This window comes from Podarcis vaucheri (genome assembly GCF_965113315.1).
Source record: "Podarcis vaucheri genome assembly, chromosome: 1".
Taxonomy (NCBI): Eukaryota; Metazoa; Chordata; class Lepidosauria; order Squamata; family Lacertidae; genus Podarcis; species Podarcis vaucheri.
The window spans coordinates 42,880,301-42,896,879 of NC_138759.1; the positions used below are offsets into that span (position 1 = coordinate 42,880,301).

At 39.0% G+C, this 16,579-nt stretch overlaps 2 protein-coding genes across 3 annotated transcripts in view; one reads left to right on the forward strand and one right to left on the reverse strand.

The window, feature by feature from the left end:
- AVEN (apoptosis and caspase activation inhibitor) overlaps positions 1 to 16,579 on the reverse strand; it is a 97,568-nt gene that overhangs the window by 78,997 nt on the left and 1,992 nt on the right. The window lies entirely within an intron of this gene.
- CHRM5 (cholinergic receptor muscarinic 5) overlaps positions 1 to 16,579 on the forward strand; it is a 57,509-nt gene that overhangs the window by 31,537 nt on the left and 9,393 nt on the right. Inside the window, exon 2 of one of the 2 annotated variants that reach the window (XM_082240268.1) lies at positions 15,555 to 15,673. The exons of the other annotated variant lie outside the window; for it this stretch is intronic. The gene's annotated coding sequence lies outside the window, so the exon portion shown is untranslated. The remainder of the gene's footprint in view (positions 1 to 15,554; positions 15,674 to 16,579) is intronic. 2 annotated transcript variants of the gene reach the window in all.

Genomic DNA, 16,579 nt, shown 5'->3' on the forward strand with positions numbered 1-16,579 from the left:
TGTAGTTTCATTACAGGACAGACCTGAAAATACTGTATTCACATTCAAAGCCTGCTCCAAATAGTTTCATAAATGCAGAGTTCACATTTCTTTTAAATATACTCATGCCTTAGAATATAATTTGCCTTTATTAGTGCAGTAGTTATGAAAGATAGAAGAGTAAAATAACCTTTTCCCCAGCTGTTCTTGTTTGCCTCCTATTGTCAGTGTTGCCACTGCTTTCCACTTTTAAAAATATATATACTTTTAAAAACACAGCTGGGTTTTATGAGCTTATATGACAACAATTCAAAGCACCTAACAGGGATTAGTAATTTTCCCATTTTCACAAAATATGTATAAAAGGTCAAGTATAAATATTTAACAAAATACATTTTACTACAGGAGCTAAACGAAAACGGAGAATGAAATGCATAAACTGGAAATTTTACTGCACCAGTGTGGGAGAAAGGAACATATAATTCAAGAGAGTGCAGTATCAAACAGGCATCCTCTTGTACCTATTGCGCAATCAGATACACCACTGAAGACTGGGGTGTACGAATGTACCCACAGCAGACCACTACAATCATATATGTAGGCATGGTGTAGTGGATCAGCTGGACCCATGTTCAAATTCACTTCAACGAACAAATATGACGGTGACTTTGGACTACTCTCTCTTTCTCAATCTAACCTTCTCTACATGTTATAGGAATTAAATAGGCAAGTCCTGGCTATGTTGCCTTAAGTTCCTTGGAGGAGTACATAATTTTTATCAACTCGCCAACCACTGAGACGTTCCAGAGACAGTGCTACTCAGTTTAGTTTCATTTGGACAAGAGAGCACTGGAGAGTTAGGCCGCTTTTGCTTTATCCCCAAATAAAAGAAGCAGACCACAGCAGAATCAAAGGCCACATGCAAGTCTGGCCAACTCTCCAAGCGCTGCATGCCAGCAACTATAGTGGCCAGAGACCACCAAGCATGCAGTGGCTCTCATGCATGCACTGCACTGACTACACAGACATACAGTTTGCATATATATTCAATTTTTTGTTTGTTTTATTAGTCACTATAATCAATATATATTTACACACACATAACACACTTGTCCCCATCACAACTCTTGGCTGAAAGGCTGACCTCAAGTCACAGTAGGACTAAAACATAGGTAGGTAAACTAAGGCCCGGGGGCCAGATCTGGCCCAATCGCTTTCTAAATCTGGCCCACGGATGGTCCGGGAATCAGCGTGTTTTTACATGAGTAGAAGGTGCCCTTTTATTTAAAATGCATCTCTGGGTTATTTGTGGGGCATAGGAATTCATTCCCCCCCCCCAATATAATCCGGTCCCCCACAAGGTCTAAGGGACAGTGGACCGGCCCCCTGCTGAAAAAGCTTGCTGACCCCTGGACTAAAACCATTCCTAACACAATTCTTCAAAAATGCTGCAGGTATGGCAGCTAAAAGACACTGAATGGGAAGGCACTGATCCAACCCAACAGGACATAGTGAGCTTCTAGCTCTATTTTGTCTTTATAATTCATGGGTTTTTTGTCTATTACCTCTGTGGGGCTTCCTTCCACTTCTTAATGCTTTCATGGACTACATGGGGAATTACAAAGTCAATAGGAGTGTTTCCTCACTATACCTGTGTAGGCTTCATGAGTCTCCTCTTGTACCAATCATTTCCAGCGCAGACTGCATTTGCTTCAGCTCCTACACTGAAAACCGTTATTATTTTTTGGTGTCTCTGAATTCCCATCAGGCAACACTTTAGGCAAATCAGGGAAGAACTCATTCACAAATATCAAGATAACTAGACTCAACACATTCAGAAGAAACCACAAATGAATATAGCCCAGGAGATAACACAGCTTTCTCTTGTGAAGTATCAGAGGGTGACTAGTTCTGCAATCAGAAACAGGTTGTTTTTTTCTCAGCTGCAAGTCAAAATGCTAGTTCTACTCTGTAAATACAAAAGCTGGGGAAGGTACATCATTTCTGTGCCTTTTTTGTAACGACAGGCATAATAAATTATATTGGTTGCTCCTTTAGCAACCTAGCAGCTGACAGAAGAGGTGGTGTGATGAGAAATCAAACAATTTAGTTTGTTGTCTCACTGAAATTAATTAAATTGTCCTCCATTATACTTCCTGTTTTCCCAGTTGCGCATTGTGAAGATAAGCCCAATATCCTTCCAATTAATCATTAGCTATTCATTCGAAAGTAACCATTGGTAAAAATAACTCAGCCACAATTTTATCAGAAACTACCAAACTGTTAAAGTTATAGCACTCCTCAAGGATTTGTACATTGCTCTCTTCAGACTTTGCCTGAAGATGGTTATTAAAATCTGAAGGTAGAACAGCATCAATTTTCTTGAGCTTTAAAATGTTCGTTTCTGCTTTTCTGCTGCTCATACACAGCTATTTTAAACAGTACTGCTGAAATTAAATTAATAAAGTCTGTCAAAATTATAAAACTGGACAGTACAGAAGAAAACAAATCTAGGAAAGGGGAAATATGTTGCATTCATTAGTTTACATACGTTGTATGGGCTTCATTCTGACATTTAAGGCATTCATAAATACAGCTTTCCGTACTGCCCTTCAGTAACTGTGATAGTTTATAACATTTTCTCAATCATTCTCCTACTGCCAATAATATTACACCTCATGCAATTCATGCAATGAAGAATGATTTCTTTCACTTATTTCCTTCATCTGTGACCTTTAAAGAGATCTACCAAAGGTAAAAGGTTTAATTAGAAAAAAAAGGTCAGCTACAGAAACAGATAGTGGGCACACAACTTTCTAATCTATGTTGTGTACCTTTATGGAAGACCACAAAATTACAAAAAACACTTCATCAACATTGGACACCAGGTCATTAGCTTTGACCTCATATAGAGCATAAAACAGAAAAAGCTGGTCCTTTCTTGTCCTTTTACCAATATATTGGTTCTCTCAGAAAACTAAGAAAAAGACTAGGTGACTGAGTTTTGTTAACAGAACAGAAGCAACACGAATAATGTGCCTATGGATACAGATGAGGTGTTCTCCCACCACATGTTAACATTAAATTGTGAACATAGAATCACAGAAATGTAAAGCTGGGAGAAATCCCAAGGGTGATCTAGTCCAACCCCCTACAAATCAGGAATCATCATTTGCAACTCATCTGCATGTCCTATTTGTGGTTTTTGGTTTTGGGGCAGACCCAGTAACACTGCTTTACAAATAAAATAACTGCCAATTAGGATCAATGAGAGTTGAAGAACAAACATTGACCTGTGCTGTAACAGGGACCCCAGCTTTGTTCAGTCATTGACCCAGATGTACGTTAAACCTGTGTGGAAGGGAGGTCATATGAGGTGTGAACTATGCTTTGTTGTCACCCATCCCAAATATCACCATGCCCCATGGGCCTCACCTCAACATCTACCGATACTCACTGTGTAGGAAATCTGAAAAGCAGCACCAGTGCGCGTACATTTGTATGCTGGGGTCCTGATCACATTAAGGACTACAGTTGTACGAGCATTGCTTCCTGTTTTCTATTGTCTGACTTAATATGAAACATCAGGTCAAGTCCAGAAGGACAGGGTCCCACTCCTTAACACATTTAGTGCACTCTTGAAAAAACGGCTAAACAGGACTACCATTTTGCCTCCAGGATTGAAACACCTTCATCTGGTGGCTTTGCTTTCATTATCACATGGATAACCATTTGCATTACTCAGGCTCCATGTGAAAAACGGAAATGCTAGCAGTGCTAGAAAAATGCATATGCACAGATACTCTTGCTTTCCCAAATGAAAACAAAATATCACATTCTTTGTCACATTATAAATAACAGAGGCACAATTGCGGCCGGCGCTTCCAGCAATCTTGCTTAGCACATCTAGGAAGCCAGCTGTTCCCTAGGCCACCCCATATTTGTTCTACAAAAAATGGAAAATAAGAACTTGTACATGTTTTTTTTTAAAAAACGCCTTGTCAAACCTCGATTTTAACTATTTTGTTCATTCTTTTAAAATATATACTATTAGAGACTAAGATTACAGCTCCTGCAGCTTCTTTCACTTGCTAATTAATTTTCAGAAAAGACAAACCAACAAAATGATTGAGGTTCAGTGTTACAGCAAACACAGCACAGAGTCTTGTGGCACATTAAATGCTAACGGATCCATCCAACCCCTCAACTGGTAGCAGCAGCACTTGATGGAGTGGTGTAGCTTCCACAGTATTGCTGAAACTGGCAGGACAGAAAGCGCCAGCTCCCAAGTTGTTGCAGCAAATGGGGCTTGGATCAGGGCCATTGCCATTACATGATGGCAGCAGGGTTGGCAATGGATCTACTTGGAGTATCTTCAACCCTCTGCCACTGTTTGACAGTGCAATGGATGCTGCTCACTAGCAGAGCATCTAGAACAGTGGATCTCGGGGGTTGGAATGCTCTACAACAAATGTGTTAGTCTGTAAGGTTCCATCAAACACTTTGTTGTTGTTTTCCTTTAAGCCTAATGTCAGTAAGGAGAAATGATTACATGCTACCTGGGTTTTAGACTCCAGAAACATTAGCAATAGAAAATAACGCAACTACTAACCACTAATGCAACTAATGGTTTTAAGAAGAAAATGTACATTCACGTGGTTTTCTAGTTTCAGCTGTTTCATTCACAACCAGCTGAAAAGGCTAATGACTCATGTGGTAAAAAACATAAAAACCAGCACTTAGGGGATCATTTACAAAGGACTCTCCCACACCTTCCAACACATGGGCATACATGGCTACAGTTGCCTCAATCCATTTCACACACATATAAAGTCAGCTTCACACCACTATTTTCATTATCAGAAAACAAGCCTCAACAACAAAAAACAAATTTCATGCATGGCACAGTATATATGTGTGTGTGTGTGTGTGTGTGTGTGTGTGTGTATATATGTATATATGCAGGTTTTGGTGTCTTCGGGTGTCTTCCCGTGTAAGAGTCGGGGTGTCTGTGCGACGTTTCGACGAGGTCTCACTCGTCATCTTCAGGCTGGTGCTTTCGGCTTCTTGTTACTGGAACTACGAAAGCAAATATGTATATATATATATATATGTATGTATATGTATAAGTATATTTTAAAAGTATACACAAGTGGTTGTCTACTAAGGATCAAATGCAGTACTGGCTCAAGACATTTTTCTGCCAAAGCAGAGTACAAATGGTGCTACCCTTCTGGTATGGACACTTTTAAAAAGTCTTGCTGCATCATTCAGACATTTCTGCCTTCTTTTTTTCCTCCACCACCCATGGTGTTGCAGCCTGAAGCATGTTGCTTTACCCTGCCGCATGACAGACTAGCCCTGATCAGACACCTGCTTGTATGTATTTGAAAGCAAAAGTCACACATTTAAACTTATATGCACTATTCATAAATGACACCATTCATCTGTACTTTAAAGACACTGTTGTTTGTACTCAGGAATTAATTTCCAGCTGCAGAAAATGCCTTATAAAGAGGACTTAATACAAAGTTTCTCTGAAAGCAGACCTGCAAGTAGAAAAGCATTCTGTAACCTTGAATCAAAACATCAGTGCTTAGATTTTGTGTGCACAATTCATTTATTAGTATTTACATCAACAGAGAAGCCTCTTCCAAATGCAGCACCTCATTTTCAAAGCACAAGAAATATCAGACACAGGTACATAAAATGCTACCACCTCCAAACCAAGCCAGTTATTGATCTATCAGTACTAGGTATCGATGGTGCTCTACACTGGCACAATAGGGTTTTAGACAGCAGTTTTTCCCAGCCCTATCTGGAGATGTCAGGGATTGAACCAGGAACTTCTGCAGGCAAAGCATTTGACGTACCCCACCCCCCCGAGCAAACACAACTGGAACAATCATCATAAAATTTTATTCAAAGTCCAAACTCCATGCTGTCAAACAGAAATGCCTAACTATTCATTTTTGCTGGCAATTAGTTGTTTTTTTTAAATTTAGTTTTTACTAACATTTGTAAATTATAAAAGGAAGTAACAAAAAGCACTAAATTCTTGTGTAATGTAAGATACAGGAGAAGATAAAACTACAATATTTTCTGTGCAAACATGCATTTCCCTAAGGAATTCACAGACTCTCCAAATGAAAAAACTAAGTAATGAAGAGTTAACATCACTGTTTCCCTTGCTTCCCAATTACTACTAGTCCAACAGAAATATAAAGAGCGTATGTCTGCCTTTCACAATTCCCACACCTTGGAATAAACAAGGAGGACCATACAGCCATGGGCTTCTTCATTTGTAAATAAAGTCATGCCATACTGCAAAAAATCAGTCTTTTGTAGCATGTCCTCTAGCTACTTTCAACTTGCAGGAGAATTTCAACTTGCAGGAGTAATTTGCCAGACTTTTGAGTTATTGTACATGTGCATGTGTGTGCACAAGCACACCACTTTTAATTCCAGGAAACCTTTTTTGTGACTTCAAAATATATAATTGAGTTAAATGTAGCTGGAAACCAGTAAGATTGTCCACTTCAATACATTTAAGTACCACTCTTTTTGAACAGTTACCTTTAAGCTGAGTACCTCTGCATTACTAATACCAAACATTTGAAGTCCTTTTTCCCACCTCAGAGGACCACAAATCACAGGACTACAACCACAGAAGAAGTCTGAATGGCTACTGCTATATTTGTGGCTACTCCAAACAAAGCTTGTGTGTATTAATCTTGACATGCTAATGCAAAGTTCTGCATGCATTATCCTGTCATTGGATATAGGCTCCCCATATCACCCTCAATCTATGCAACAGCACTACAGCAAATCTATGGGTCTGGGCACAGTAACTGGAAGAATTTCCATAGGGGTAGCCAAAGAGGTTGAAATGTTTCCACAGTGCATTTGGATATTGCCATTTCTGCTATCACATTTGTGTCGATTTATTATTTTGTGCAGAGTATGTTCCGTTTGCAATATGTTGAATACAGAGAGGAATTGAATATATATATATTTCAACGTCCGTACTCTATAAGGCAGGCATCCCCAAACTTGGCCCTCCACATGTTTTGGGACTACAATTCCCATCATCACTGACCACTGGTCATGTTTGCTAGGGATCATGGGAGTTGTAGTCCCAAAACATCTGGAGGGCCAAGTTTGGGGGTGCCTGCTATAAGGGACCTTAAGGTGGCCATACTAGAATAAGGAAGCTTCAATGAGACACCGTAATGGGAAACCTCTGAATTACAATTTATCAAGTTGTAGACTCAATTGAGACAAAGGTTTTTCTCATCACCCTATTGTTTGTGGTGAATGGCTATGCTTAATAACATAATTATCACTATTTGTAATTCTACCAGTACTTTCTGTATTTCATTTCCTTCTGACCCCCTTTTTACGTTCTCTTCTCCCTACCCCTGCCCAATTGTGTAGATACACACACACACACCCAACCTCAAGATAACATTTCATGCATCTGATGAAGTGGACTATAACTGACAAAAACTTATGCCATAATAAATATTAGTCTTAACGATGTCACAAAACTGTTTGCTGTGTCTGGAATAAGACTCACTGGGTTCAGTGAGGTTTGCTTGGGAATAAGTGGCCATTGGGTTACAGGCTTGAACACAATTAAAGTGGTCAGGCAAAGCACCTACTGACTTTTGCCTTTATAGCAATAATTGCAGTAGAATTCTCATTCCACTTTTTCAGAATACAAAAAAATAAGTTGAACAAGATGGCTTTCTCACTTTCCAGTTCTGACGCATGTTTGGTGGTTGCTAAGCAACCTCCAAGCTCTTTCAGTCTAACTCAGAAGACATGCAAAGCATTTAGCTTAGCCATTGTACGTGCAGCCTCTTTGAGCAGCATGGTACAGAGCTGAGGGAATATGACATACTGTGGGGAATCAAAGGGGGTAAAACTACCCCCACTTTATGCTCCTCAGCAGTAAGACTTTAAAGCCATGCCAGAGAAGAGAAATTGCCCAGATAAATTTAACTATATATATGTACTATCATACGTCTTCTGCTCTGTGTAGTTAAAACACCACTGGTTTCTAACTGGCAGATAAGGATCCAATACTAGGTCACAGCATGATCTAAAGCAGGTTGCAACAGCTGCACTGATGCTTTACAAATATATGATATAAAATTAGTAAGTGGGTCCCCAAGCTGCATGTTTGGGCTAAAGGTGAATTCAAAGACTGAAAACTCCAAAACGCACAACAGAAATTGGTGAAACTGTGGTGAGAACTGTGAAAGCTTACATCACAGTCAAGGGGTTCATTGGATAGTATAAGTGTGGAAGATTTAAAAATAAATAAATCTTAAAAGTACATCCAGAAGGAATTACACCCATGGAAGTGATTCATTACATTAGTGTTCTAATCCCAGAGAAAGCCTTTTCAAAAAAATTGTATCACCAATGAAAGATTATACCACTTTTCCAAGGTCAAGCATGGTTAGGTAATTATAGAGTTGGCTTGAAAATTTGAGCTCTAATCAAAAGCTATAAAATATTGACTTTTTAAAAAAGTATTTACTGAGAATTAGAAAAAACAAAAACAATCATTAGCTCTAATGTAGTAAAATAAAATAATTAGAGTTATTGTTTGGTGTATGGTCTACCCCTTCCTGTGGACTACCTATCTGATCACATACTTTGCACTATGTTAACTCAGCTGTTACCCTAGGTTGAATATTGCAAGAATACTTGAGTCTCAGAAATTGCAAATTAAATATTCCAGATTTTTAATTAGAGAAATTGTAAGCAGATGCCTTTCAAATTGTTAATGAACTCTGTTTCACAGACCAAACTCTCCCCATTTATTGAATTCTTTTTATAACAGATATCCTAGTAATTGGGGATTACATCACCAAGTTTTCTCACGACACACAAAGAATTTAGTTTCCAAGCAATCCTAGTTCAATTTTATTTATTTAGTGGGGAAAGGAGGGGGTGAGTCACCTAAAATTAAGAGTACTTAGCTATAAAGATTTTCACCTGCTTGCAATCCAGAAAAGAAGCATTACAAAATTAACACTCCATTCAACAAACAAGACAGGCACTGATCAAAATATGATGCAGAACACTTTAACCTCCTTTTAACAACAAATTGAAGAGTACCTTAAATGGGTTAACACAAAGATTAAAAATGATTTAGCTTTCAATGCATGAGATAACAGATCTTAGAAAAACATATATAAAGCACTTCAATATTGTGATCTTATGCTTAATTACTGGAAAAAAATCCCACTTAACCCAATGAGAGTAAACTTTGCTAAGATCATTCTGTAAATTTACATGCCAATGTTATATATATATAATTTCTAACTAGGATGAAAGTTGCTCTTTTAGCCCTTCCAGTCTCTTCTTTTCTGCTTAGCTCCTCTTTAGCATGTAAGTCCTACCAAGAAATGTGGGTGGGGAGTCACCGATGTCTTTTTCAGTGTTTCTTTTAGCAGTCAACTACTACTTCTGCTCTAACGCCTAGAATAACCATGTACAGCAAATATTGGATAGGATCAATACGAAAGTGAAAAGTCAACTGCCTACTCCACCTGCTGTTCATTGCTAACAGTTTCCTTTTCAGCCAGAATACTGTGTTCATTCAAAATGTGGAGAAAAATGTTTCAGTAACAAAACACCAATACTTAGTTTTTGTAGATGAATAAAAGAACAATCAATATTATCAAGGAGCTGGAATTACTACCCTACAAAGGTTAGAATATTTAGGGCTTTTTAGTTCACAAAACTGGTTTATGATAATGGTTTTAAAAAATGTCCATAGTGTGGAGAAAAGGGAATAGGGAGATTTTTTCCAACTCTTATTATACTAGAACCTGAGATCATACAATGTAATCTGGAAGAAACAGGACAATGAATTACACAGCACACAGTTAAAGAACACAATTAATTATCCCATCAGCTAACTTAAATGGACAAATGAATTGCTCCCCTGCCACCAAAGCCATTTGGTCTCTTCCCCACCAATCCCCAATGCATGTAATTCCTACTTGGCACTCCTGGAATCAAGCTTCCTATAGTGGATAAGGAATCAGGACAACTGAAAAGGATCAGAAGGTGAAAACACAAGGGAAAATCTGTGACTGCCAACCTCCCAGAGCTGTAGATTTAAAGTTAAATAAAGAATCTCCAGGGTGCAACCAGGCAACCCTGCTGAAAGAAGAAATGCTCACACAGAAATAGTGCTTTGACACTATACTGTAGCGCAACACAGTACTCTCCCAACCCTTAAGCCTTCATTCTTGGCCAAAGCTTCCTACCATTCAACTGCTCACCCAGAGGCAATTACAATTTCTCCTAGGCAAGTAGCTAATTGCAAGGTTGATTGAATGAAACACATTTTCAAGAGGAGTTTGCTCTGATGCTTTTTATCCATATTGTAGCATGGAACAAACTGTAATGTTTGCTAACATAATGTGGTCAACATTACGCAAAAGAATTGTGCAGCACTTACAGAGAAATTAGTATGCTATAATGCATAAATAAGGATACAAGATAAACAATGCAAGATGTTACCGTCCATTAAAATTAACACTCTAATTGTGGTATAGTTCTGTTTGCTATAGCGGATGAGGAAGGGGGATAAAACAGGTTAAAATACTGGAAGGGGTGGAAATTGGTCAAGAAAGCTGCATTTGCCGTGTTTGCCACTACCCACCTCTGCAGTCCACACCCACCACCTTCAGAAGCTGGAGCAATGCCAGCATGAAAAGCAGTCATGGTATAGATGCTCCAACATGGCCAGGATCTTCCTACAATCCTAGAACATCATGAGCCAGGCACATTATCTCCTGCATTCTAGATCACATCAGAAGAATGTGTTCAAATTTCGTGAGGGTTGGGCACACTGATGTTCTGTCACAACAACATTAACATTTTGGATACTGCCCTTAACTTCTATTGGCAGCTTTTATGTTGCGAACCGCCCTGCGATCTTTGGATGAAGAGCGGTATACAAATTTAATAAATAAGTAACAAGTCCACAACACCTGGATTCCCTGCACCAGCCATTCAAAAATCAGGAAGCTTAAAGCCAGTCTAAATAGGACATTTAGATACAATACCTGGAAAATGCTCCAATTTGGAAGCAGCGTAATTGTTGAGGCAGGGAAATCTGCACCCGTTTTCATCTGGTTGTTTTATGCCTTGCATTTCAAACGTATCACACCATGGATGCCAAACTTAGTGCGGACACCTGATCAGCATAGCCCACAGCAGCACCAAAATCCTGAGCTCAAGCGATTCACCAGCCTCAATCTCCAGGAGTATTGCAGGCATGCACCACCACACCAAGTTACAACTTAAAACATTCAAATCAACATGAAAATAGCATGAAGGAAATCTAAGTAGCTTGCTGCGTGTTTCATTTTGCCACACAGATTGGCTATTCAGGTTCCATTTGCTTCTATGATAATCTTTTTTACCCAATTCACTGAATTTCACTGAATCCAAGGAGGATGCGGATATGTTGCTGCATCGTGACAAGAAATACAGTCAGTTAGAGCTCGAACAAGAAACACATCAAAAACATTTAGTTCTGTGATTTAGCTGTTTGAACTTCATTGCAAAATAATTTGTTTTGGAAATAATCTATCATGTTATTTTCTGTATTCTAATTGGCTAAACCAGTAAGTATATTCATTTCTGCAAATTAGATTTGTTTATAAAAGCAAAAACATTATAGTTTTGGCCACTTGCCAGTAATTGCATTCATACTTGGTCTTTTCTCCACAAAATAATTTATATATTTTATCTTTCATCTGCATGACAATGTGGCTAGCCAATAACAGTGGCAGAAATATGATTTTAATTTAATATGACATAATCCTTACAGATTTATCCGAGCTTTCTCATAATTATAGACATATAACACAAGAGAAGCATAATACTAGAGACAGAAATGCCAACGTGAACAAGAGATTAAAATATCAAACATAATAGCTTTCTTTCTAAACGATCCCTATTCACACTTTGCAATATAAATTTCTTTCCTGAAGGTGTTAGAAACCAGCTCTTATTTCCAAATACACCATTTGTTGCATTTATGTTCAAATTACTCTGACTAAAAAGATCATTTATAACTCAAAATACTGAGCAGTGTAACTGCTATCTCTGAAAAATATGTTCAGGCCCTTATGGCCCCAAGAATAATGCCTTAATAGTTAAATACACCAGGACTACAATCCCATGCATACTTTTCTGGAAGTAAGTGCCATTGAACATAGTGGGGCTTGCATCTCAGTAAACATACAACAGGATTTGACTGAAAATCATTAAATACAAATTATTCAGATCAGTGATTAAACAATGGTGAGTTTTACAATCCTCTCAGCACACACTTTAGGTAAAGATGGGATCTAATCCACATTAATGACAATGAGCCCAAAAGAAGAAGAAGAAGAAGAAGAGTTTGGATTTGATATCCCGCCTTTCACTCCCCTTCAGGAGTCTCAAAGCGGCTAACAATCTCCTTTCCCTTCCTCCCCCACAACAAACACTCTGTGAGGTGAGTGGGGCTGAGAGACTTCACAGAAGTGTGACTGGCCCAAGGTCACCCAGCAGCTGCATGTGGAGGAGCGGAGACGCGAACCCGGTTACCCAGATTACGTGACTACCGCTCTTAACCACTACACCACACTGGCTCTCAAAAGCAGAGAGCAGCAACAGTCATTGAAAGTGGACTTTTAGATCCTTAAAGAGCTTGTAACACTCATCAGAACTATGAGGATTTAACATATGTGCCACCGGGGTGCAAAGATCCACCCAGCGCCCCCAAATTTAGTTAAACCCCCAAATTAACTTTTATTATGCTTAAGTCAGGCACCACACTTATGCCTTATCTCTTGTTGTGAATGACAAGTGCCATCATTGAGTTTGACAAGCGCCGCCGTTGTGAATGACAAGCGCGGTGCATCTTTGGTAAATGAGCGCACAAAGTCGAAAGTCCTTTACTGAAACAGTAGGTATACATTTCGGTAATACCTAGGTATATATGTATTTTGTTTTTCTAGCTTGATCAAAATTATTTATTATTTCATAACAGGTAGATAGTTAAGAGCTTAGGCGGCTTCAGCGCCGGGCGCCCGCCAGAATTTGGCACCCGGGTGCCCCACACCCCTTGCACCCCAGGGTAAAGACAGCCCTGATCCCCACAAATTCTTTCTCTACATTAGATGTTACTCTAACCAAGAATAATTCCCCTCTAATTTACACACACACACACACACACACACATCTGCCCAAAGATACCTCCTCTTTTTAATCCCACTTACTGGTAGCACTTCAACAGCAGGAAAGCACAAGAGGGGAAGAATGGAGGTTTTTCTCTCCAGCACTATTCTGCAATGCTGCAAGTAGCTCCTGGGAAATATACTTTTCTACTGACCCTGCAGTCATACTTACTTCTTGGGGCTACTTAAAGCCTGGCATAGTATGTTGTTCAGTGCACCAGCTGCCAGAGGGCAATGGGAGAAGATCTACCTGATTCTTTTGTGGGAAGAGGGGTATAACTTAGCTTCTTTCCAAGCCAACCTGGCATGAACCAGTGGAGGAGATTGCTCATCCCTACCAGTGCTTTTGATATTGTAAAATTAGCTAATAATGATTATCCTGGTGTTTGGTTTCAACAAGAAACCACACCGCTCTCAGCCCAAGAACTCCCTTAGAAAAGTGGATAAGCATGAAGTTTCCACGTAAACTATAGTGAGGAGCCTCTTTCAGAGCGAGGGCCACAAACAACCTGGGGCAATCTTCCAGGGGCAGCATGCCAGTGATGGGCCGGGCCATAAGGCTAGAGGAAAAACCAAGGGCAGACACTTACCTTAGAACGGTATGCCACATTCTAGCCATGCTGAAGTCATACTTCTACACACACCACACCCCTCTCTCCATTCTGCATCCAGGCAAGCAAGAAGCATTATTACAGTTAAAGGACAGACTACAGACAGGCAACAGTTTTCAAGATGGGGCGCAGAGTAGGGTCAGTGAGGTATGTGGCTTGGAAGAGACGTGTGGCCTGGGGAGGGACACCCCAGAGTCACCCAATGAGCTTCATGGCTCACTGGAGATTCGAACCCTGGTCTCCCACAAACTAACCAATATACCACACTGGCTATCAAGAATCAATAACCTGATTGCCTAGCACGTGGATCAAATGTCCTATTGCTGCATAACATCACTCCACAAATGCATGTGGCAGTTATTCCCAATACCCAGAGGACAAACTGTATTCCAATCACTGAGCAAAAATTATTGGAACTGCATGCATATTTTATATTTCCAACCGTATACATAATACTGTATAGAACATTTTGCCCTCATGTGGACACAACCCTGTAATACAAATGCTTGAGTCAGGGCTGCCTCAGAAATCCTGTCATAATTTTTCTGTGCAGATGTAACTCCATACACCATTGTGAATTATAAGAATGCATGTATATATTTTTTTCTACCTGTACAACATGGTGTGGCAATATACATGCTTTCTTGTATCTTTACAAAGTATCTTTAACATAGCTTTCTAAAGAGTCTAACAGCAGCTGTCAGAGTAAGCTGCAACTGAAGCATATACAATATTAACAATTGTGGGAGGGCCAATATGAAAGTGATTTATCAAGCTGCTTGGTGAGGCATGCAAACTCCTCTTGTGAAGATTTCTAAAAGCTGAATAAACATTTGCCAAGTATATTTTGGCGTAAGAGATTACACATGGCACATTATGTTCTACTCTGCTTTTGTAAGAAGTTGCTGTGACCTTCTCACAAATTATTTGATTTTAATGATAACTGCTAACAGAGAGCTTGTGGTAATGTTGCTTCTAAGAGAACAGACCGTGGACCAGAAAGAGCCCAAATCTCACCTCAACCATTAACTTATCTCCCCTATTTGAAATATTCAGATAACATTGTCCTATTTTACAAGAACATTGTACAGTGGTACCTTGGGTTAAGAACTTAATTCGTTCCAGAGGTCAGTTCTTAACCTGAAACTGTTCTTAACCTGAAGCACCACTTTAGCTAATGGCGCCTCCCGCTGCTGCCGCCGCGCCGCTGCTGCGCAATTTCTGTTCTCATCCTGAAGCAAAGTTCTTAACCCGAGGTACTATTTCTGGGTTAGCGAAGTCTGTAATCTGAAGCGTCTGTAACCTGAAGTGTCTATAACCTGAGGTACAACTGTATGATTATTGAGATCTAGTACTGCCTGTTGAACTTTAAAACAAGTATGAAAACAGCTAACCAACAGTTCATGTAATTTTGCCCAATAATCCCAGCTTTGTAGGAAAACAAATAATTTATCTATAAGTAATGCTATTAACCACTCATTTTTGCACCTTCAGCTTGGTTCTTTCTTGTATGTTTTAACCTTTGGAGGCGACTATAGACTTTGGCTCTATTTTTCACTCCTGTTTTAAATGCAAAGGAGAGTATCTTTTTTAACCAAAATATTTTGCATGGGTATGACTTACATCAGATTTTGAGGCTTAAAAACAGGGTTTAATTTGTGATGGAGCTCAACCACACAATCTGTTTTCAACAACTTAGCCCTGGGATGAGAAGCCACAATAAAGACATGTGACCAAGGAAGGCACCACTGAACAACTGCAGCCTATTCCTACACATTAGAAGAAGCGGAGTTTCCAAGATGCATGGCATGCTTCCAGGTAGGACTCATTACAAGAAATTTTAAAAGTAAACTTCAGCACCTCTTTTTAAAAGAAACGTTACCATTGTGTCTCCCTTCCTCAGTATTCCCTGTACTGTAATTAGCTGCCTACCTCTAGTAGGGACAATAATCTATCTTTTTGCATTTTGTAATAATAATTTAAGAACCACTTGAAATGCTTCATAGAAGCATCATAAAAAATAAGCAAAAACATTCAAACCAAAATAGTTTAATTGCACTGCTATAAATAACTGTACAAATATCTTAGGTTTGTCTGTTGAAATATTAGTGATTCTATAGAACTATAAAAAAATTTAAGGGCATTACTTGTAATATTCTGAAATAATGAGCACCCCTTAAAATAAATCACATTTGGTAATCCTACTTAATTTAAACTATGTTATGAACTTTATTGCTTACAGTCAAAATCTACCACAATCCAAAAGGAGCAGCACAAAAATAGTATAACATCACTCTCCTACAAATTTAGAGGCAAACAAAAGAAGTCTTCTTCAAGTTTTACAAGACTTACAACAAAATATGCATAACACAACAATACCCCTAAAGCAGTAAGGCCATTTACCTGGGAGTAAGCCCCAAAGAATCAACCTGCATAGGATTGCAATTGTAAAATATTAACTATCTTTATACACAACTGAATTCTATACAGGCCTACTGTGAAATAAATCCCACTGAATTCATGTAGTTGTCAGTATGTATAGTGGTGCTTCCAGATAGGTCTTTGTTATGGTGTTGGTCTTCTTTATGCACACAAGGTTTTTTTGCAGTATGTACACAATGCTATTGTGTGCCACTGTCAAAATGACCATCCATGTTCCCTCCTCCTTCTAGATTTACTCTTTTAAGGGGATTCTAAAAAGTTTTTTTAAAAAATCTGTTGCCA